Source organism: Chiloscyllium punctatum, chromosome 26 (assembly GCF_047496795.1).
Source record: "Chiloscyllium punctatum isolate Juve2018m chromosome 26, sChiPun1.3, whole genome shotgun sequence".
Taxonomy (NCBI): domain Eukaryota; kingdom Metazoa; phylum Chordata; class Chondrichthyes; order Orectolobiformes; family Hemiscylliidae; genus Chiloscyllium; species Chiloscyllium punctatum.
The window spans coordinates 7,669,237-7,691,786 of NC_092764.1; positions in this window are offsets into that span (position 1 = coordinate 7,669,237).

Genomic DNA, 22,550 nt, shown 5'->3' on the forward strand with positions numbered 1-22,550 from the left:
TTTATTTTTTAACATTTCCACCAACATTTCTTACAATGCCATTTATCTTTCTGTAATTAGCAAGTATTGACATGTGGCTTTTTAAATTCATCATCTAAGTTTATAAGAATACTAAATTGTTATATGTGTATTCATGATTGGGCAGCATTTGTTAAATTACCCTAAATGGTAACAACACGATCAATAAACTTACAACAATTGTAATCTCATAACATGGCTCATTTCCACTTGCTAAAAGTGACAAACATACATACACAGGAAACAGTAAAGGATCATGTTTCAGCCTTGTGCTTTTCAGAATTAGCTGGAAGTTTGGGAGTCAATAGCAGGTCACTGCCTTCTCCATGGTAATTCTTCAGCCAATCAAAGTCTACTTTTCAACCAATCAGCACCTGTTTAATTTATTATATAAGTTGTACTTTTATGACATTTAGTATTCTTGCATTTGTCCGGTTGAGTGCAGGTAAAAAGTTTTGAAAATTTCTTTCTTGCCAGCATTTGTTAGAAACATGTGGGATAGTACGGTGGCTCAGAGGTTAGCACTGCAGCCTCACAGCACCAGGGACCTGGGTTTGATTCCAGCCTCGGGTGACTGTCTGTGTGGAGTTTGCACATTCTCTGGGAGCTCCAGTTTCTTCCCACAGTCCAAATTTGTGCAGGTTAGGATGGATTGGTCATGCTAAATTGCCCGTAGTGATCAGGGATGTGTAGGTTAGTCAGGGGTGATAATAGGGTATGGGAATGGGTCTGGGTGGTTTCCTCTTTGGAGGGTTGGTGTGTGCTTGTTCGGCTGAAGGGCCTATTTCTGCAGTGCTGCAATTCTATAAACAGTTTTCTTATTCTTTTTCTATCTTTCCCTCTTCATATACAGTCATAGAGTCATAGAGATGTACAGCACGGAAACAGACCCTTCGGTCCAACCCGTCCATGCTGACCAGGTATCCCAACCCAATCTAGTCCCACCTGCCAGCACCCGGCCCATATCCCTCCAAACCCTTCCTATTCATAAACCCATCCAGATGCCTTTTAAATGTTGCAATTGTACCAGCCTCCACCACTTCCTCTGGCAGCTCATTCCATACACGTACCACCCTCTGTGTGAAAAAGTTGCCCCTTAGATCTCTTTTATATCTTTCCCCTCTCACCCTAAGCCTATGCCCTCTAATTCTGGACTCCCCGACCCCAGGGAAAAGACTTTGCCTATTTACCCTATCCATGCCCCTCATAATTTTGTAAACCTCTATAAGGTCACCACTTAGCCTCCGACGCTCCAGGGAAAACAGCCCCAGTCTGATCAGCCTCTACCTATAGCTCAAATCCTCCAACCCTGGCAACATCCTTGTAAATCTTTTCTGAACTCTTTCAAGGTTTGCAACATCTTTCCGATAGGAAGGAGACCAGAATTGCACGCAATATTCCAACAGTGGCCTAACCAATGTCCTGTACAGCCGTAATATGACCTTCCAACTCCTGTACTCAATACTCTGACCAATAAAGGAAAGCATACCAAATGCCTTCTTCGCTATCCTATCTATCTGCGACTCCACTTTCAAGGAGCTATGAATCTGCACTCCAAGGTCTCTTTGTTCAGCAACACTTCCTAGGACCTTACCATTAAGAGTATAAGTCCTGCTAAGATTTGCTTTCGCAAAATGCAGCACCTCGCATTTTTCTGAATTAAACTCCATCTGCCACTTCTCAGCCCATTGGCCCATCTGGTCCAGATCCTGTTGTAATTTGAGGTAACCTTCTTCGCTGTCCACTACACCTCCAATTTTGGTGTCATCTGCAAACTTACTAACTGTACCTCTTATGCTCACATCCAAATCATTTATGTAAATGACAAAAAGTAGAGGACCCAGCACCGATCCTTGTAGCACTCCACTGGTCACAGGCCTCCAGTCTGAAAAACAACCCTCCACCACCACCTTCTGTCTTCTGCCTTTGAGCCAGTTCTGTATCCAAATGGTTAGTTCTCCCTGTATTCCGTGAGATCTAACCTTGCTAATCAGTCTCCCATTGGGGAACCTTGTCGAATGCCTTACTGAAGTCCATATAGATCACATCTACCACTCTGCCCTCATCAATCCACTTTGTTACTTCTTCAAAAAACTCAATCAAGTTTGTGAGACATGACTTCCCATGCACAAAGCCATGTTGACTATCCCTAATCAGTCCTTGCCTTTCCAAATACACATACATCCTGTCCCTCAGGATAAACTCCAACAACTAGCCCACCACCGACGTCAGGCTCATTGGTCTATAGTTCTCTGGCTTTCTTTCCTCCCTTCTTTCTTTCTGTCTCAATTGTTCTTTCTCTCTCCTGTGCTTATTTCCATGAAGCTGGGAGATTATTCAGGTTGGGATAGTGCATGACTCAACAGATACCTTGGTTGTCCCATGGACAAACACCCACATTGAAACATGGGGAAGGGAGGAGAGACTGGCTCAAGGTGAAACTTTTACCCCATGTCCTCAGGTAGAAACAGATTATGGATGCATTGTGCTGGCATTCTGGTGGCCCCAGACAGTACCTGTGTTTCTTCTGCTGTCTCTCTCCATATTGTGGTCCGGCTGCCCTCTTGTGTGTCAAGTAGCCAATTTATGGCTCAGCAGCCATCTTGTGTCTGTGTGCCAAGTGTCACCCTGCTCCATGCCATCTCCCACTTCACTGAGCACTTGCACTGCCAATGCATACAATTCTATGGACCAAGTGTTGGAAAGTGGGATTAGAATAGGTAGATATGGACATTAATAGAATGGACTCCCTACAGTGTGGAAACAGGCCCTTCAGCCCAACATGTCCACATTGACCCTCTGAAGAGTAGCCCAGCCAGAGCCATTACCCCTGACTACTGCACCTAATCTACACATCCCTAAATGCTATGAACAATTTAACAAAGCCAATTCACCTAACCAGCATATTTTTGGATTGTGAGAGGAAACCGGAGCACCTGAAAGAAGCCCATACAGACATGGGAGAACGTATATACTCCACAAGAGACAGGTGTCTGAGGCTGGAATTGAACCCAGATACTATGAGGCAGCAGTGCTAACCACTGAGTCACCATGCCACCCATAATGCACCAAAGGGCCTCTTGCTGTGTTCAAGATCCCAATGACTCTATAACCAAAGGCCACCCTCTCAGAATAAGGAGTTTCCCATTCATTACAGCACTGAGGAGGGAATTCTGCTTTGTGCAGTTTATTAATCTTTGGAATTCTCCCATGGGGAGCCATGAGGGCTGACTCAATTAATATATTGAAAGCTAAATTAGACAGTTCATCTTTCATCTTACCATGGGATCACTTGAAGCATGACATTCTACTGAAAGCCATGCTGCAGAGTGCTGCTCCATGCAATCTAATAGCTCAACGTTATCCCAGGCACTGATTTATCTGTGAATGTAATGTTTATATATGATAATAATTGTAGAAAGGTCTATTGAATTCTTCAATGCCACAATAGCAACAAGAAAAAAAGTAAATAAAGCTGAGGGTTGTCCTTTTAAACAATGTATACATTTCTCAACATTCACATTCAGGATTGTCAGGTTGTGCAGTTGTTTAATTTCAGCCTTGTATTTAAAAAAAGGGGTAGCTTAAGGAGACACAGAGACCTTAATTCACATGTCAGATTCGGTTCAGTTTATCATTACTGCAACAATAACTATCAAAGCCAACAGTTTATTTGAGTTGGCAGCGCTACACATTTTGGCTTTTTTTTCATTCAGTCATGGGATGTGGGCATCACTGGCCAGGCAAGCAATTATTGCCCATCCTTAACTAAATGGGCTTTCTTGTCATATGAACTCACCGGAGTACAGTGAAAAGTTTACAAATTGCCACTTACAGTGTCATGTTAAATATAAAAATACAGATTCTTGAGTACAAATTGTTAAGAAAAAAAAATTTGAAATATAAAGAAACAAGAAGTCTAGCATTACAGACTTTCAAAAGTACAAAATCACAGCAATAAAGTCAAAAAATAAAGGAACAGAGAGATAAAAAGTTCAGACTAGCAATCATTCTACAATAATATCAAAGAAAAGAAATTTTAAAAACAGAGAGAATATAAGACAATGTCTGTGACACGGCTCTGGGCTGGTGGATTCGATCCACCCCAGTGGAATGCTGGGCTGGATCCATCACAATTCCGAAGGAAACGCTGTGTGGAGTCCCAGACTGATGGAAGTTGCGACAGGGACACCCAGGTCGATGCTGACAAAACAGCCACCGAAGCTGTTGATGGAGTCCTAGGCCGGGCCAGACCAACCGTGCCACCACGAAGATGCCTCAAAGAAAACCTAGGTCATTTGAACCCAAGCCTGGACCAACCTTGTCTTCATCCGCCACTGAACCAGCCTCCCAGGACCCAACAGGATGTAGCCACGAGATGTAGTTTTTCACATTACTTGGAGGGTGATATAACAATACATTGGTAGAACCTACTGACTGCAGTACAGTCATGTCTTCTATGGCGATGTAATCATATTACCGTTGGTGTATTCACGTTGGGATGTGATCACATTACAGATGGTGTAATCACGTTGGCGGTGTAATCACATTACAGGGGATATAATCACATTGGCGGTGTAATCATATTACAGGGGTTGTAATCACATTGGTGGTGTAATCACAATTACAGGGGGTGTAATCACGTTGGCGGTGTAATCACATTACAGGGGATGTAATCACATTGGCGGTGTAATCATATTACAGGGGTTGTAATCACATTGGTGGTGTAATCACAATTACAGGGGGTGTAATCACGTTGGCGGTGTAATCACATTATAGAGGGTGTAATTACGTTGGCAGTGTAATCATATTACAGGGGGTGTAATCACATTGGCACTGTAATCACATTACAGGGGGTATAATCATGTTGGCAGTGTAATCACATTTCAGGAGGTGTAATCACGTTGGCAGTGTAATCTCATTACAGGGGGTGTAATCATGTTGACGGTGTAATCACATTACAGGGGGTGTAATCACCTTGGCGGTGTAATCACATTACAGGTGGTGTAATCACATTGGCAGTGTAATCACATTACAGGGTGTGTAATCACGTTGGCAGTGTAATCATATTACAGAGGTTGTAATCACATTGGCGGTGTAATCACAATTACAGGGGGTGTAATCACGTTGGTGGTGTAATCACATTACAGGGGATGTAATCACGTTGGCAGTGTAATCATATTACAGGGGTTGTAATCACATTGGCGGTGTAATCACAATTACAGGGGGTGTAATCACGTTGGCGGTGTAATCACATTATAGGGGGTGTAATCACGTTGGCAGTGTAATCATATTACAGGGGGTGTAATCACATTGGCAGTGTAATCACATTACAGGGGGTGTAATCACGTTAGCGGTGTAATCGCATTACAGGGTGTGTAATCACGTTGGCGGTGTAATCATATTACAGGGGGTGTAATCACGTTGGCAGTGTAATCATATTACAGGGGTTGTAATCACATTGGCGGTGTAATCACAATTACAGGGGGTGTAATCACGTTGGCGGTGTAATCACATTATGGGGGTGTAATCACGTTGGCAGTGTAATCATATTACAGGGGGTGTAATCACATTGGCAGTGTAATCACATTACAGGGGGTGTAATCACGTTAGCGGTGTAATCGCATTACAGGGTGTGTAATCACATTGGCGGTGTAATCATATTACAGGGGGTGTAATCACGTTGGCAGTGTAATCACATTACAGGTGGTTTAATCACATTGGCGGTGTGATCACATTACAGGGGGTGTAATCACGTTGGCGGTGTAATCACATTACCGGGGGGTGTAATCACGTTGGCGGTGTAATCACATTACAGGTGCTGTAATCACATTGGCGGTGTGATCACATTACAGGGTGTGTAATCACGTTGGCGGTGTAATCACATTACAGGTGGTGCAATCACATTGGCGGTGTAATCACATTACAGGGGGTGTAATCACGTTGGCAGTGTAATCATATTACAGGGGGTGTAATCACATTGGCGGTGTAATCACATTACAGGTGGTGTAATCACGTTGGCGGTGTAATGACATTACAGGTGGTGTAATCACGTTGGCGGTGTAATGACATTACAGGGGGTGTAATCATGTTGGTGTCATCACTAATACTCAGAGGGAAATTGAGAAACAAACTTGTAAGGAGATCTCAGCTATCTATAAGAATAATAGGTGGCTATGGTAGGGGATTTTAACTTTCCAAACATAGACTGGGACTGCCATAGAGTTAAAGGTTTAGATGGAGAGAAATTTATTAAGTGCGTACAAGACAATTTTCTGATTCACTATGTGGATGTACCTACTAGAGAAGGTGCAAAACTTGACCTACTCTTGGGAAATAAGGCAGGACAGGTGACTGAGGTGGCAGTGGGAGCACATTGGGGCCAGTGACCATAATTCTATTAGATTTAAAATAGTGATGGAAAAGGATAGACCAGATCTAAAAGTTGAAGTTCTAAATTGGAGAAAGGCCAATTTTGATGGTATTAGACAAGAACTTCCGAAAGCTGATTGGGGGCATATGTTCGCAGGTAAAGGGATGGCTGGAAAATGGGAAGGCTTCAGAAATGAGACAACGAGAATCCAGAGAAAGTATATTCCTGTCAGGGTGAAAGGAAAGGTTGGTAGGTATAGGGAATGCTGGATGACTAAATAAATTGAGGGTTTGGTTAAGAAAACGAAGGAAGTATATGTAAGGTATAGACAGGATAGATTGAGTTAATCCTTGAAGAGTATAAAGACAGTAGGAGTATACTTAAGAGGGAAATCAGGAGGGCAAAATGGGGACATGAGATAGTTTTGGCAAATAGAGTTAAGGAGAATCCAAATGGTTTTTAACAAGTATATTAAGGACAAAAGGGTAACTAGGGAGAGAATAGGCCCCCTCAAAGATCAGCAAGGTGGCCTTTGTGTGGAGCCACAGAAAATGGGGGACATACAAAATGAGTATTTTGCATCAGTATTTACTGTGGAAAAGGATATGGAAGATATAGTCTGTAGGGAAATAGATGGTGACATCTTGCAAAATATCCAGATTACAGAGGAGGAAGTGCTGGATGTCTTGAAATGCATAAAAGTGGATAAATCCCCAGGACCTGATCAGGTGTATCCGAGAACACTGTGGGAAGCTAGCGAAGTGATTGCTGGGCCTCTTGCTGAGATATTTGTATCATCGATAGTCATAAGTGAGGTGCCTGAAGACTGGAGGTTGGCAAATGTAGTGCCACTGTTTAAGGACGAGCCAGGGAACTATAGACCGGTGAGCCTGACCTCGGTGGTGGACAAGTTGTTGGAGGGAATTCTGAGGGACAGGATGTACATGTATTTGGAAAGGCAAGAACTGATTAGGGATAGTCAACATGGCTTTGTGTGTGGGAAATCATGTCTCACAAACTTGATTGAGTTTGTTGAAGAAGTAACAAAGAGGATTGATGAGGGCAGAGCAGGAGATGTGATCTATATGGACTTCAGTAAGGCGTTCGACAAGGTTCCCCATGGGAGACTGATTAGCAAGGTTAGATCTCATGGAATACAGGGAGAACTAACCATTTGGATACAGAACTGGCTCAAAGGTAGGAGACAGAGGGTGGTGGTGGAGGGTTGTTTTTCAGGCTGGAGCCTGTGACCAGTGGAGTGTCACAAGGATCGGTGCTGGGTCCTCTATTTTTTATCATTTACATAAATGATTTGGATGTGAGCATAAGAGGTACAGTTAGTAAGTTTGCTGATGACACCAAAATTGGAGGTGTAGTGGACAGCGAAGAAGGTTACCTCAGATTACAACAGGATCTGGACCAGATGGGCCAATGGGCTGAGAAGTGGCAGATGGAGTTTAATTCAGATAAATGCAAGGTGCTGCATTTTGCGAAAGCAAATCTTAGCAGGATTTATACACTTAATGGTAAGGTCCTAGGGAGTGTTGCTGAACAGAGAGACCTTGGAGTGCAGGTTCATAGCTCCCTGAAAGTGGAGTTGCAGGTAGATAGGATAGTGAAGAAGGCATTTGGTATGTTTTCCTTTATTGGTCAGAGCATTGAGTATAGGAGTTAGGAGGTCATGTTGCAGCTGTACAGGATGTTGATTAGGCCACTTTTGGAATATTGTGTCCAATTCTGGTCTCCCTCCTATTGGAAGGTGATACTTCAAAGTTTTCAGAAAAGATTTACAAGGATGTTGCCAATGTTGAAAGACTTGAGCTATAGGGAGAGGCTGAACAGGCTGGGGCTGTTTTCCCTGGAGCATTGGAGGTTGAGGGGTGACCTTATAGAGGCTTATAAAATTATGAATGGCATGGATAGGGTAAATAGACAAAGTCTTTTCCCTGGGGTTGGGGAGTCCAGAACTAAAGGGCATAGGTTTAGGGTGAGAGGGGAAAGATATAAAAGGTACCTAAGGGGCAACTTTTTCACGCAGAGAGTAGTGTGTGTATGGAATGAGCTGCCAGAGGAAGTGGTGGAGGCCGGTGCAATTGCAACATTTAAGAGGCATTTGGGTGGGTATATGAATAGGAAGGGTTTGGAGGGATATGGGCCAGGTGCCGGCAGGTGGGACTAGATTGGGTTGGGTATCTGGTTGGCATGGACGTGTTGGACCGAAGGGTCTATTTCCATGCTGTACATCTCTATGACTCTATGAGTCTATGACTTTGGCAATGTAATCACACTACAGGTGGTGTAATCATGGTGGTGTAATCACATTGGTGATGTATTCGCATTATGGGTGGTGTAATCATGGTGGTATAATCACCTTAAAGTTGGTGTAATCACGTTGGTGGTGTAATCACGGTGGAGTAATCATGTTGGTGGAGTAATCACACTGGTGGTGTCATCACATTGGCGATGTAATCACATTACAGTTGGTGTAGTCACATTGGTGGTATAATCACGTTGGTGATGTAATCACATTACAGTTGGTGTAGTCACGTTGGTGGTATAATCACATTGGCGATGTATTCACATTATGAGTGTGTAATCACGATGGTGTAAACACCTTACAGGTGGTGCAATCACGTTGGTGTAATCACATTGGTGATGTAATCACATTACAGTTGGAATAATCATGTTGGTGTAATCACATTGGCGATGTAATCACATTACAGTTAGTGTAATCACATTGGTGGTGTAATCATGTTGGTGATAGAATCATATTACAGGTGGTGTAATCACGTTGGCGATGTAATCACATTACAGGTGGTGTAGTCACGTAGGTAGTGTAATCACATTGATGGTGTAATCACATTACAGGTGGTGTAATCACATTACAGCCAACCCATGTTTTAAAAGTTCACATGTTAGAAACAGCACCCCCTATTCATCAATCACCTTACAGCGAATTTGCATTGATGAAATATGCATTATAGCTGAATGACCTATACATAAAATCTAATTTCCTGGAATCAGATTCCTAATGACAGCTTGTCTCAAAAATTACACTTTGGGAAAATGTGATTGTGATGATAAGAACAAAAGAAAAATCCACAATCTCTCAAGAGGCCTCCTCTGAGTCGGGATGTCGGGTTTGAGTTTAAATTCATTCACAGGATGTGGGCATCGTTGGCTAGGCCAGCATGTACCATCCAGAGTAAACCACATTGCTGTGGGTCCAGAGTCATATGTTGTTCAGACCAGGGAAGGATGGCTGTTTCCTTCCCTAAAGGACATTAGTGAAATAGATGGGGTTTTCCTGACAATTGACCCATGATCATCCCTGAACACTATGGGCAATTTCACACGGCCAATCCACCTAATGATCATCATCAGACTCCTAATTTCAGATTTTACTGAATTCAAATTCCATCATCTACCATTGCAGGATTTGAACCCAGGTCTTTAGGATATTACCCAGGTCCTTGGATTAATAGTCTAGCAATGATGCCACTTGACCATCGCCTCCCTAGGCTCAAGCCCCACCTGCTCCAGTTGTGTGTCACAACAATCCTTGAACAGGTTGATTGGAAAAATATAACGAGGTGGGTTCCTGCTCCATCCAACTGTGCTCACCTCCCCCTCTCCTTTGCTGCCATTGAACTGACCTGATCAGCTCGGTATGTCAATTGGCAATTAATTGGAAATGTGGGTGATATAAAGGTGAAGAGTAACACGAATGATTTGATTGCGGACCAAAAATAGGTTTTGGGTGTGCATAAAGCATCTCTCAATAAATAAGAACAAAAAAGGAAAAGAAAAGAGAAAAGAAGTGGGTTCTCCCTCAGTGGGAATGAAGCCTCCTGGACAGGGTAAAGGGTTCTGAAGGAAAGGTGGAAATTGGTATTTGCACTAAATTACTGATTTACAGTAAATCTCTTGTAAATCTCTGAAAGTCTTTGCCTCATTCAACACATGGACAGCAATCTCTTAAACATCAGTATCCTGTGAGATTTACCCTTGTGGCTTTTATACCTTGAATTTCTTTTTGATCTGAAGAGCTGACTTCTGAAATGAAATGGAAACTAAACCTTGCAGCACCCCAAAGCATCATCAAGAAAGATTGAAAAGTTGTTTTTGAGCATGTTTGGATACATAGAACTCCTACAGTGTGGAAGCAGGCAATTTGGCTCATCTAGTCCACACTGACCCTCTGAAGAGCATCCCACCCAGACACACCCTCGACAACCCATCTAGCCTGCACATCCCTGAACACTATGGGCAATTTCACATGGCCAATCCACCTGAACCTGTACATCTTTGGACTGTGGGAGGAAACCCATGCAGCACACAGGGAGAATGTGCAAACAGACAGTTTGTCCAATGCTGGAATCAAACCTGGCTCCCTGGCACTGTGAGGCAGCAGTGGATACATGGTCGATACCCCTTCACTCGATCGCTGGATGAACAAGTGAGGTTCAGCATCCTGAACCTTAAGTCTTCCATCTTTATTAAGTAAAACATTTGAATTGAATTGAATTTAATGTCATGCGTACTGAGGCACAGTGAAAAGCTTTGTCTTGTGAGCAATACAGGAAGATCAGTTCAGAGAATACATGGAATGGATGGGTAGCCTTATGAGGGAAGGTTGAACAGGCTGGGATTGTATGGATAGAGTGTAAAAAAGTAAGAGAAAGTGAGGACTGCAGATGCTGGAGATCAGAGCTGAAAAATGTGTTGCTGGAAAAGCGCAGCAGGTCAGGCAGCATCCAAGGAGCAGGAAAAGTAAGAGTCAATTTGATAGAATTTTATAAGATCTTGAGAGGTTTAGACCGAGTGGATGTCGAAAGGATGTCTCTGCATGTGGCAGAGTCTAGAACTCAGGCTCACTGATTCAAAATAAGCAATTGACCATTTGAGATTGAGACGAGGAGGAATTGTATCCTCACAAAGGGTTGAGAATCTTTAGAACTCTCTTCATGGAAAAGTGGTAGAAGCAGAGTCTTTAAATATTTTTAAGGCAAAAGTAAATAGATTCTTGACAAGCAAAGGATCTGGAACGTTATTGAGGATTGATGGAAACATGGAGTAATCTAATTAGCCATGATCTTCTTGAATGGTGAAACAGGCTTGAGGGGCTGAGTGGCCTATTCCTTCTCCTGATTTGTGTGTTCATATGTGTTTCTCACCCTACATTTCCAATCTGTACATGCTTTCAATTCCTGTGATTCAACACTAGTTCCTGTCCTCCATTCCAGATCCATCAACAGTGGCTAGTCTTTCAATCAGACTTCCCTACTAGCTCTTCTAAGCTTCCATCATTCCACCTCTGCAACCATGGCATCGGCTCAGTGGTTAGCACTGCTATCTCAGTGCCAGGGACGCAGGTTTGATTCCAGCTTTGGACAAACTGTCTGTTTGCACCTTGTGTGTCTGCATGGGTGGTCTATTGCTTCTCCTTATTTATGTGTTCATATATGTTTCTCTCCCAATATCCTCAATCTGTACCCCTTCCAGACCAAAAGGTTTTGTGATTTACACATGAAAGAAGTGAAACTATCATGGTATTCAAACAGATGAAAGACTCAACAGACAACCAAGGTATTTTTTAATGTATAATTTCAGTTACATCACACTGTAAACTTTTGCTATAAATTCTATGCCTTATAATTGTGTCCCCCACAACCACCTGATGAAGGAGCGTTGCTCTGAAAGCTAGTGTTTCCAATTAAACCTGTTGGACTATAACCTGGTGTTGTGTGATTTTTAACTACATAGTCAACAATGCCCTCCAGTGCATCTCCTCCACTTCCCATACCTCCATCCTTGAACCCCACCCCTCGAACCCCAACAAGGATAGAGACACCCTCCCCACCCCCATTCACACCTTCCATCCCACCAATCTCTGGATGAATTACATCATCCTCCGCCATTTCCGCCACCTACAGAATTACTCCACCACCAGAGATATATTTTCTTCCCTACCCCTATCAGCATTCCTCAAAGACCATTCCCTCCATGGCTTCCTTGACCCCCACCAACCCACCAGCAACTCCCAGTACCTTGCCTTGCCACCGCAAGAAGTGTAAAACCTGCAACCTCACCTCCCATCAATGCCTTCCAAGGCCCCTAAGGATCCTTCCACATCCAGCAGAGATTTTCCTGCACATCCACCCATTTCATCTACCGAGTCTGTTGTTGTCGATGTGGTCTCCTCTACATCAGGGAGACAGGACGGCAACTTGCAGAATGGTTCAGAGAACATCTCTGGGACACACGCACTGCGTGACAACCCTACCACCCTGTGGCTGACCACTTCAACTCCACCTCCCAGTGCGCTAAGGACATGCAAATCCTGGGGCTAACCACTGTGCCACCGTGCCACCCTATTTTATGTGAGAGAAGTATTAGTAACAAAGATCTGGCACACTCAGTATTTCTGTAAACTGAAGGCAATATGGTTGGCAATCTCACTCATTTGGAAATGTGGCCAGTTTCTATAATAATTACTTTCTAAGGTTTGATCAGATCACCAGATGCAGGAACCTCTAAAAGATGGAAAACATAACCATTTCCTTCAAATATACAAAATATAAAACAGCCTTCCAACTACAACAAAAAAAACTGCTCCCTTTGAGATTTGATATTCTTGCAATTCTGTCCTGATGCTGCAAAGTTTCAACAGCATATCTCTTGACCAGATTCTGGGCAGAGGGAGCAACACAATTATAAACTCTTTGCATTGCTTATATTTTGGAGAGGCTTTTCTCAGTTTATATAGCTAAGGCTATTACCACTGGATCTGAGAGGAAATCTTGTGTATTTTTTTGGGAAACAAGACTGTAACTTGGCAATATAGAACTAAAGAGGAGAAAGTGAGGACTGCAAATGCTGAAAGATCAGAGCTGAAAATGTGTTGCTGGAAAAGCGCAGCAGGTCAGGCAGCATCCAAGGAACAGGAGAATCGATGTTTCGGGCATAAGCCCTTCTTCAGTTCATCCACTTTACCAACACTTTCCACCCCGACCTCAAATTCAGCTGGACCATCTCAGACTCCTCCCTCCCCTTCCTCGATCTTTCCATTTCCATCTCGGGTGACCGAATCGACACGATTCCTGAAGAAGGGCTGATGCCCGAAACGTCAATTCTCCTGCTCCTTGGATGCTGCCTGACCTGCTGCACTTTTCCAGCAACACATTTTCAGCTCTGATCTCCAGCATCTGCAGTCCTCACTTTCTCCTGTAACTTGGCAATATAGAACTAAAGTATTGCTGTGAAAAGAGAGATTCTGTCAAATCTTCTCATTTTACACTCATCAGGACAGATGCAAGAATGCCAAATATCAAAGGGAATAATGATTCACACAGCATGAGTAAACAGTGCCGGTAAATAGATTAAAGGCAATTCCACAGAAAACTAGGAAATAATTATTCACAAAATGTATTTAAAATTCAAATCAGTCAAGTCAGCTCTGGCTGTTGCCATAGTGCACAATCCAGGGAAACACTGGTCCTGAAGATCTTGGTCGGTTGAATGAGGGAAATAAGCAGACAGCCTAAGCATATTCCTCTTGTTTACAGAAGATAGAGCCCTGCTTGCGAATATATGTAGACTTTTTCAAGAATGATTGAGCCCCGTCTAACTGAAAATCGAAAATTGGCACTTTGTGTAATTCTCAGCACAGACTGGGTTTTCATTAAGTGCTGCACAATCACATTTAACTTTGACTCTATATTCTGAGTTTTCCAGCATACCTTGTTAAGTGTAGTCTGTACTTTGTCTGTTGTGGACAGCTTAAGGTATGTGCTGTCTGAATCAATCCATCAGTCATGGGGACAAATAGCTTATGGACCTAGAACACAATGGCATTCAAAATCATTCATCACATCACTAATAAACACCCTTTTCTCATGCAGGATAAGCTGTTGCTGCCATTAAGATTTTGTATTCTTGCAATTCTGTCCTGATGATACAACATTTCAACAGTAGCAGTATTATTGTTTAGCATCCATGGCCAGTGGTATTATTGCTGCCCGATTATTCCAGAGACTCAGGTAACCTTTTGAGGACTCGGGTTCAAATCCCGCCACAGCAGATGGTGGAATTTGAATCCAGTAAACACAAACCTGGAATTAAGAATCTAATGGTGAGCATGAATCCATTACCAATTGTTGGAAAAACCCATCTGGTTCGCTAACGTATTTTCAGGAAGGAAATTGCCATCCTTACCTGGTGCCTCCAGACCCACAGCAATGTGGTTGACTCTTAACTGCCCTCTGGGATGGGTAATAAAAGCTGGTTCTGGATTAGTGGTGCTGGAAGAGCACAGCAGTTCAGGCAGCATCCAAGGAGCTTCTGGGTAATAAAAGCTGCCTAGCCAATGACACCCACATCCCATGGACCAATAAAGAAAAATAATTAACAAGATGATGTTTCACTCAGTGAATGGAAGTGGTCAATGGCAAAATACATTAGCGCTTCTTTCTATCCAAAGGATGACTTCCAAACTGATTTGGGCATGTGCCACAATTCGGGAGGAGGATTAGAAGTTTAGCCAGAATTCGGCCATGGACCGTATAGAGGAAGGTGGGAGTTGGATGGTGCTGTTGGGTTACCTGCTCCTTCTCTACAGACAGATCCTCCTTTCACTTGTTTGTGCAGTTTGGGTGACCTGCCTCGCTGAAGGGGGAGGACAGCGGAAAGTGAAAGAGGGGTAGAGAGTATGACGCCCATGTAAGTTAGGTAAAAACAATGACTGCAGATGCTGAAAACCAAATACTGGATTAGTGGTGCTGGAAGAGCACAGCAGTTCAGGCAGCATCCAACGAGCAGCGAAATTGATGTTTCGGGCAAAAGCCCTTCATCAGGAATAAATGAAGGGCTTTTGCCCGAAACGTCGATTTCGCTGCTCGTTGGATGCTGCCTGAACTGCTGTGCTCTTCCAGCACCACTAATCCAGCCCATGTAAGTTAGACTGAATTCATAGCACAGAAACTAACCGTTCAATCATAGCAGGCTGTTGTAATAATTTAAATTCCATTTGAGCTTCTTTACATCACTCTTCACATCACCGTAGCAACTCAACTATCTAACCTCCCTCATTTTAATCTCTTTCCAAAGGGCTGACAAGACCATCACGAAGATTCCACCTTGAGTCTGAGGGATGATTGACTTTCAGTTTTGTTAAATGAAAGACAATAGCTATAAATTCAGAAGTGGTTTTGTACACAACATACCTACTCAAGAGATGTTACCCCAACCACAGTCAGTTGCATTTTGAGAACTTCCCAGTCTGAGTTGACTTTTTGCCTGTGCAGAAATCTCAGGTCACCTTTGCTGCACATTGTAAACAGCACTTTCCCAACATCCACATTGACTGATGTCTGCACTTTGAAAATTTTGGACATGATATCATTACCGAGCATGAGCTAGAAGACAGAACAGGCATTTTATACTACAGTATGTAAAACCTCTTTGATACACCAGGCTGAATTGCCCTTCCTGGCAGGGAGGTGTCAAGATGGGAAAGTAATTGGGCAAGTTGACCCTGGAGATTTATATTCATCCACTGGGGACTTTCTTTTTATATATCCGAAGTATTCTGACACAAGACTGAATGCTCTTTTTTTGCAATCATCAAATCACCTGCGGCATTTTATTTTCATCTGTTAAACGGCACCAATAAATCACCTGTGTTTTCCAATTGATTAATTGATTTGCAAATCCCATTAAAGGCAATGCAGACCATCGATGGTGAGGGAGCTGGGGACTTTCTTGATGTGCTGTCAGTTAAGTGGTCAATTAATGGACACTTAAAGACTTCAACTCTCCAACTCCACAACTACCTGCCTTCCTACAAAAAGTGGGGGCCCACCAATTGAGATATAGATGAGGGAGTGATTGACGGGCAAGAGGATAGTCTTCAACTGTGCTCCCTGTCCCCTCTCTCATCTCTCTCCCTACAGTCCCAACCCTGAGAGAAGCCACAACCTGCCTCTTCTCCATCAAGGAATCCTTGGCCAACAAGCTTTAGGACCCAGAGGTCACCATCCGCCAATTGGCCACTTGCTTCTGAGGAGTCAGGATCTCACTTAAGGACAGTGAGAGACTGGAGTGGACAAAGTCAAAACTCACATGACACCCGGTTACAGTCTAATAGATTCATGTGAAACCCCCCAGGCTTTAGGAGTCCCTGGTCCTTCCTCAGGCAACTGGATATACTGGAAACAGAGCTCACAAGTTGGTTGGCATGCGATGGGTTGGATTTCTGTCGGTGGAGGTGGTGAACTATCTGACACCTAACAGGCTCAGCCCCATACTCAGCCTCAGCTGAGAAAATGACAACATAGAAATTTCTCTCTGCACAGATAACATATGCGAGGGGAAGGTCTGTAAGGAAAGGATAAATATTAAAGATGATTTGTAAAGCGGGGAAATCAGGAAGAAAAATTTGAGTGAGCTATGATGATCTATATTCCACTATAATTAAAATGATCCTCCACAGGATGAGTTTGGCACCTACACCAACATGGGACTGATCAAGTTCAATCTCTCGAAAGTAAATTTGCTCAAAATGCCTCTGTCTTTCCAGAAGGCAGAGAGTAGGAGCAGATTCAATTTCAGAAGTGAATTGGATAAATATTTGAAAAGGACAAAACTGTCAAGGTTTTTTTGGGGACAAGCAAGGATTAATTGGAGAGTTCCTGCAAAGCGGCAGCTAAAGACGTGATGGGCCGATTGGTCTCCAACAGCGCTGCGTCGTTCGGTGAATATGCCTGTGTAGCTGAGCCCCTCTGGACTCAGAGATAAAGCTGGTGAGCAGCTTTGTGATGATTTTCTCTGACATCTCTCAGCCTCCTTGCAAGTCATACAAGCGGTTAGGGAAGCTGTGTGATTAATAGCAATCACTCGCATGTAGCATTGAGACATGAGAAACATTTTTAGCTCCAATAATTGCAGTAAATTGAGACTAGCTGCCTGTAAGAAAGTACTCTGGAGGCAAATATTAAGCTGTGATCGGCTCCAAAGTGACTGTAGAGTTCATCCTGGGCTCGTACTGAATATAATTTCGATTTAATATTATTGCTCGCTGCAGTAAACATCACTTAAAGGTAATTTTTTTTCCTTCTGAAATTTCTATCCTTCACCTTCAAGACAGCCGTGTCTCAGTCGGCATCACTCTCAGCATTGAGTCAGAAGTTTTCAGCATTAGCCAAACTCCAAAATTATTTTCATAAGCTTGTGCTCCCTCCACCATTAAGTTCCACTGGATATGGCAGCAGAGTGTGTATGTGTGTAGATTTGTAACAGTCAATCAGAATTTGCCTCCAGATCGCAACAAATTGTTTGCGGATTTAAGTTCTGTTCCGCTAAATAAGCCTTCAAAGAAAATGTGGTATCTGTAAAAGTGATCAAGGTGCAGTCAGTTTCATAGAAAATAGGTGCTGGAGTAGGCCAATCGGCCCTTCAAACTTACACCACCATTCAATATGTTCATGGCTGATCATGCAATTTCAATATCCCACTTGCACTTTCTCCCCTTGATCCCTTTAGACACAATGGCCACGCCCAGCCCCCTCTTGAATCTATTGAATGATCTGGCCCAAACAGCTTCCTGTGGGAGAGAATTCCACAGCTTCATAACTCTCTGAGTGAAGAAATTCTTCCTCATCTCAGCCCTGAATGGCTTTCCCCTTATTCTTAGACCGTGACCCTCTGGTTCTGGACTTCCCCAGCATCAGGAATATTCTTCCTGCATCTAGCCTGTCTAGACCTATTAGGATTTTATATGTTTCTATGAGATTCCTCTTCATTCTTCAAAAGTCCAGTGAGGACAAACCCAGTCGATCCAGACTTTCTTCACATGTCAGTCCAGTCATCCCGAGAATCTGTCTGGTGAATCTTTACTGGTCTCCTTCAATAGCAAGAACGCCCTTCCTCAGACTAGGAGACCAAAACTGCACACAAATCACAAGGTGTGTCCGCACCCTGTGTAACTGCAGCCAGACATCCCTATCCCCATACTCAAATCCACAAGGTAGACAGTTATAAATCACTGGTTAGACCCCAGCTGGAGTATCTCGTGCATTCTATTTTAGTAAGGGAGGTCAGGCAGAAGGTGTGAAAGACCATAAGATGCAAAAGCAGAAGTCGGCCATTCAGCCCATTGAGTCTGCTCTGCCATTCACTGATGTCATAGTTGATCTGATCATCCTAAATTCCTGCCTCTCCCCAAAACCTTTGATTCCCTGGCTGATCAAACATCAATCTATCTCAGCCTTGAGTATACTTTGTGACTCAGTCTTGATAGCCCTTTGTAGTAAAGACTTTCACAGATTCACTCCCTTCTGAGAGAAGACATTCCTCCTCATTTCTGTGCTAAATGTGTGACCCTTTATTCTGAAATTATTTCTTCTGCCCCCAGACCCTCCCAGATTCTCTGCAACTCCCCCGCCAAACCGTCTAAGAATCTTGGTTCATTTCAATAAAATCTCCTCTCATTTTTCAAAACTCCATTGGCTGCAGTTCCAACCCTCTCACAGTCTCCTCATCAATAGTCCCTCCACACTTTGTATCAGAACCTTCTCTGGACTGTCTCCAATGCCAGAGTAGACGAAGGGCTTTTGCCCGAAACATCGATTTTCCTGCTCCTCGGATGCTGCCTGACCTGCTGTGCTTTTCCAGCACCACTCTGATCTCTACTCTGGTTTCCAGAGTCTGCAATCCTCACTTTTGCCCTGTCTCCAATGCCAGTCTATCTTTCCTTAGATAAGGGGCATAAAACTGGTCACAGTATTCCAGCTGGGGTCTGACTCGTATACTAGCCTTGTACACTTTTAGAAAGACTTCCCTATTTTTACACTCCATTTCCATTGAAATAAAGGCCAACATTGCATTTGCCTTCCCACTTACCTACTGGACTTGGATGCAAGCTTTTTTGTGATTTATGCACAGGGACTCCCTAATCCTTCCATACTGTATCTTTCTGCAGCCTTACTCAATTCAAACAATATTCAGCTCCTCTATTCTTGCTGCTTAACCTCACATTTTCCACATTCTATTCCATCTGCCAAGTTGCCCCCCATTCATCAAACCTGGTCTATATCTCTCTGCAGACTTTTTGATTCAATTGAACTGTGCCAGTGATGAGAGATTTCATTTCTGTGGAGAGATTGGGTAAAATGTGATTATCATCCTTAGAGCAGAGAAGAATAAACAGAATTATGCCAGAGGCAATCAAAATGATGAATAGGGAAAAACTGTTACCAGTTACGAGATCTCACAATCCACAATCGATGCATTAGGTCTGAAGATCCATGTGCCCCAGTGCAACTTAATGATAGACATAGGGAACTGTTCACATTAAACATGTTCAACTGAAGAAAATATGTCAGTAACCAGCGAAACCTGATATAATGTGACAGGGGTTGGACCAGAGGTGACAAAAGAAAACATTAATTTTAATCAGCACTCTTTTGTGGTCTGGAATGTTTACCTTTGAATGGCCGATATAAGGGAATTCAACAGTAATTTTCAAAAGAGAATGGGAGAAATAATTAAAAATCGAAACTAATCCAGGGCAATGGGGAGGAAAGCATGCAAGTGGAAGCCATTAGATATCTGTACCAAAGATCAGCACAGGCACGATGGGCTGAAGGATCTTGTTCTGTTGTCATTCTAGAAGAACATGAGATTTATTTTTATTCGTTCAGGAGATGTGGGTACCACTGTCTGGGTCAGTATTTATTCTTCACCCTCAATTATCTAGAAGGCAAATAAAAGTCAATCACATTGCTGTGGGTCTGGAGTCACATGTAAACCAGGTAAGGATGGTAGATTTTCTTCCCTAAAGTGAACCAGATGGGTTTTTACCATGATTGATAATGGTTACACGGTCACCAGTATGCCAGTGCCTGGGACCTGAATTCGATTCCATCCTCAGGAGATTGTCTGTGTGGAGTCTGCACATTCTCCCTGTGTCTGTGTTTGCACAGAGACACGGGGAGAATGTGCAAACTCCACAGAGACGCGGGGAGAATGTGCAAACTCCACAGAGACGCGGGGAGAATGTGCAAACTCCACAGAGACGCGGGGAGAATGTGCAAACTCCACAGAGACACGGGGAGAATGTGCAAACTCCACAGAGACGCAGGGAGAATGTGCAAACTCCACACAGGCTGTCACCTGAAGGTGGAGCAGCAATGCTCCCCACTGAGTCAATAAGGCCTCCCCCCACCCATCCCCCCCACCCCCACCCCACCCTTATTGTAAGATAAAGTCACCGTAGTCCCAGAGGACCATTGGGTTGCTCTTTCGTGAGGAAGAGAGACGACCAGTACTGGTTTAATCTGAGAGTCACCACACCTCAGATGGGGGACAGCCTGAGCAGGTGGGAGCGTCATGGTAACCTTGGTTTTATTAAACCAGTATCAGCAATTAACAAAGGACTCCCATCCGTAGTCTCAAAGGCAATAAATTCCAGTCTTCCCAATCTTTTAGAATGAATACTTATTAATAAAATGTGTCTTGTTCAGTTGAACATGTTTAATGTGACCAGTTCCATGTGTCCATCATAAAGTTGCACTGGGGCATATGGATGTTCAGGTACTCCATTGATTGTGGATTGTGAGATTCTGGACGCCCTAGCTCACTGAGTTGCCACAGTCGCTCCAGTGATGTGACTCCAAGCCTCGGCTAAACCTTGAATGTAGCACTTTTGGCAGTCACCAGGAAATGAAAGGGTCAGAGGTCAGAAAGGAGGAGGGCTGTGTAAGGTCAAGATTAATTTTCATGATGAGTTAAGCCTTGGGAGCTGAATCCCTACAACATTGACTTGTGGTCCGGACTCAAGTTACAAGACGCTATAAGAGGGCTATAAATAAAAACAAAAAAAAAAGCTGAGAAGTAACCTTCACTCTGAGAGAAAGGGGCCCCAGCAAAACAACACGCAGCTGCAGGGTAACTTTAATCAGTCTCCCTTCTTTTCCTGGTGAGTTACAGCCTCTGAACCATACGTCCCCTATTAAATTGGGGGTGGGGGGGGGAGGAGTCCGGCTTTCCTGCTGTTCAATCGAATATTAAATACATACACGGGCAAGGAGTTCAGTGAGTGGCAGTCTCAGATTCCAGTACAGTATTTGATGTATAGAGCTATGTGAAGGCTGCGCTGGGACAACAGGGGATTGTTGAGCAGTTGGATGACTGTGTCAGACGTGGCTTAGTGCTGGCTAGCACTCTCAGCAGCTCAGTCAGAAGGTTCTCATCCGATGCATTAAGCAGGTAACCCAGGCGGACACACACTGCTCAGTTCCAGTGGTAAAGCCATGCAATTCAAGGTGCTGTCTCTCAGAGGAGATGTTAAACCCATACCTTGCCTGTGCTGTCTGACCAACGAAAAATATTCCACGTCCTCCATTCTGAGGAAGAGCAGCGCCTTCCAAACATTCCCTCTGTGTCTCAGCAACCATTCCTTTAATCCTAATTATTTAATTCTTATCTATTTGTCCCTCAGTAAAAAAAAATTCACATTATTTTCCTGCTGTGTGAAAAAAACTTAGTGGGAATGACAGTGCTGCGATTATGGTGGTCAGCCTCTCCTGAATCAGGAGCTTGTAGAATAGGCAGAGAATCCAGCATAACACTGCCAGGGTAGCACTGAGGGAGTGCTGCACAGTCAAAGATACTTTTTTTCAAATGAGAGGCCATTCTGCCCTCTCAGGTTGCTAAACGAACCAAAAGACATTAATTTGAAGCACACTGGGGAGTTCTTGCTGTTTTCTCCCCACCCCCACCCTCCTCTAGCTTATCTCTCCACGCTTCAGGCTCACTGCCTTTATTCCTGATGAAGGGCTTTTGCCCGAAACGTCGATTTCGAAGCTACTTGGATGCTGCCTGAACTGCTGTGCTCTTCCAGCACCACTAATCCAGAATCTGGTTTCCAGCATCTGCAGTCAATGTTTTTACCTAGTTCTTGCTATTGGCCTGGGTCAAAATGTATCCCTCACTAACTAAAAAGTAGTTTATTGTTGCACAACAGCAAACCTCCTGGTGTCTTCTGAGAGTGAAGTTAAAAATCACACAATACCAGGTTATAGTCCAACAGGGTTATTTGGAAGTACGAGCTTTCAAAGCGCTGCTCCTGTGTCATGCAACTGAAATGATATATTGAACA